This window comes from Arachis hypogaea, chromosome 19 (assembly GCF_003086295.3).
Source record: "Arachis hypogaea cultivar Tifrunner chromosome 19, arahy.Tifrunner.gnm2.J5K5, whole genome shotgun sequence".
NCBI classification, from domain to species: Eukaryota; Viridiplantae; Streptophyta; class Magnoliopsida; order Fabales; family Fabaceae; genus Arachis; species Arachis hypogaea.
In genome coordinates, this window is record NC_092054.1 from 146,036,601 (window position 1) to 146,038,959 (window position 2,359).

At 35.0% G+C, this 2,359-nt stretch overlaps 1 long non-coding RNA gene across 1 annotated transcript; it reads right to left on the reverse strand.

Annotated features, from left to right (window-relative positions):
• Window positions 1–213: 213 nt before the first annotated feature.
• Window positions 214–1,481, reverse strand: LOC112777550 (uncharacterized). Its single transcript, XR_011877701.1, has 4 exons — window positions 1,346–1,481; window positions 1,079–1,207; window positions 749–997; window positions 214–651 (listed from the first exon to the last, which is right to left on the reverse strand). It is a non-coding gene; the product is annotated as an uncharacterized lncRNA (long non-coding RNA).
• Window positions 1,482–2,359: the final 878 nt, after the last annotated feature.

The window sequence follows — 2,359 nt, forward strand, 5'->3', positions numbered from 1 at the left end:
CAAATTTTCATGGCTGATCCTAATTTTTCAATTATCATTTTTACTAAAATTTTAATTTCAGCCATCAAATATTGAAAAATCATTAACACAAAACCTACACCTTAACACAAAAGCAAACAACACTTAAACAATAACCAAAATAACATAACACACTTAAACAATAACCAAAATAACTCATCAATTTAATATCATAGACAACACCAATAAGTAAACAACACTCTCAAATTACTAATTACATCAGTTAAAATCTATTAACTAACTAACATCACAACTACAATGAAATAATCACTCTTCAGACATAGGTTCACCATCTTCATCATTTAAATCTATTAACTAACTAGCATTTGCCATGGTTTCAAGTTCATCCACAGTATAAAATTCAAGCTGTCCATTTAGGCTTTTCAATCCAGCAAGTATTATGAATCGACCAGCAAGTGACCAGAAAATGAACTTACTCTAGCTGGCCGGTTCCCACCACCCAATTCAGGAACAAAAAGTGCAAGGATGGGATCAGTTGGTGACCAGCTAAAATACATTACACTTTCAACCTTTAAGGATTTCTTGTCAACAAGAGAGAATGTATCTGTCTCGTACACAGAGATTATATTTTTTCCAAGTCTTGCAAAGTACTTGTCCTTTCCTCCACCCCATCTAAAAGAAATATTATCATTCCAATAAGTTAATGATAACAATAGTAATTATTACTACTATCACCGTCACAAGCCAAGGCAGGAAAACAAATAATTACCTAAAAATGGGCCATGACACTCCTGCAACACCTCCAATACCTCCAATAGCAAAATCATCAGCATTTCCCTTAAAATCTCTCATGACTTTTCCAGTTCTCACATCGAATATATTTATCACAACCCTCTGTAAGAATAAAATAGATACTACAACAAGGAAATCTTACATTTGCATATCGAGGATTGCTTGGCTCATGCCTACTATAGGTTACCAAAAACTTCTCACCAAGTGAAAAATCAATAAGTTTAACCTGCAGTTGGTACCTTCATTGCTTAAGTAACAAGAACATAGCTCATATAACAATATTGCATGGATAAGGACCAAAATTGACTTGGGGATGAGCATATCGCATGAGACGATTGAATGTTGTGGAACCTCCCCAAACTGCTGCTCCTTGCCTATGTATGGTTGCCAGGTATGTACCCATTGGAGACCATTGCACAAAACTTTCAGTCCAGAACTGCACATGAAAGATACATTAAACGGTAGACAATCTCAAAAGCAAAGATAATCTAAAGAAGCGATGAATCATGCAAAAACTTTGACTACGACATCATATTATCATATTAATGAAGTAAAGGTCCCGAAAACTACTGACTGCACGCTTATAAACTGGATCAGGCTTCAAATGTCTTGCATCATTCCACAACACCTTAGTATCTTAGCCAGCACGAATCACAAACTGGTCTCGAGCTTTTGAGTCAGTCAGCCAATGTTAAAGATTTTCCTGCAACAGATTAGATATATAGCAAGGCTTGTAAAAGGAGAGGAATTTATTTATCGGAGATTTATAAGGACAATGAAGGAAAAAACGTAATGCAAGATAAAGGAATAAAGGCACTAGTGTCCTTATTTGTACACAATCTACACCTACAAGGGAAAATATTCTTAATGTAACACTTAAAGAACCAAGCAATAAATAACATATAGCAAAGTAAAAAATACAAAATTTCTAGTTAGTAGTTGAGTTTAGCATATATTTTTAGCTTCAAATATCAAATACATTCTTTAGAAGGCATTGTGAGAGATAAGTTACCTTCTTGAGTTCAACCTCTGGAGGAGGTTCCTGCACAAAATCCACAAGACAAAATGAAGAAAATAATTTAGAAAACTAAGATCAAAACAAGGAATAGAATCCATTTTGTTCGCGCTAGGGAGAATGCTATGATGCATCACTTTAAACTCGGTACATCATGCACTAAGGTAATCCCAATGGCTCAAATCCGGTGCATAATAGATTGACCTAAATCTACTCAATTGGATTACCATAGTGCATGTTGCATCAAGTTTAACTTGGTGCATTTAAGCCATAAACCCATGCCATATACACCTTTGATTTCTCTTGGAAATTAGTATTTTCAGCTTCCTTTTCCTGAATTTTCCCTTCCAATTTTGAGAAGAACTGAGGGAAACAAAGGATCAATATATCACAATGACTATAACATAATCAATAAGATAAGATGCAAGGTTGCAGTAATAACCTCCTTCCTTTTTTCAGCTCTGTCTTCCAATCTGAAGGAGAATCCAGAACCACTGCTCCTCCAGCGAAGAGTGGTGCTTCTGATAGCATGTAAACAAAGTTTGGTGAATATACAATATTGAAATCCAATCC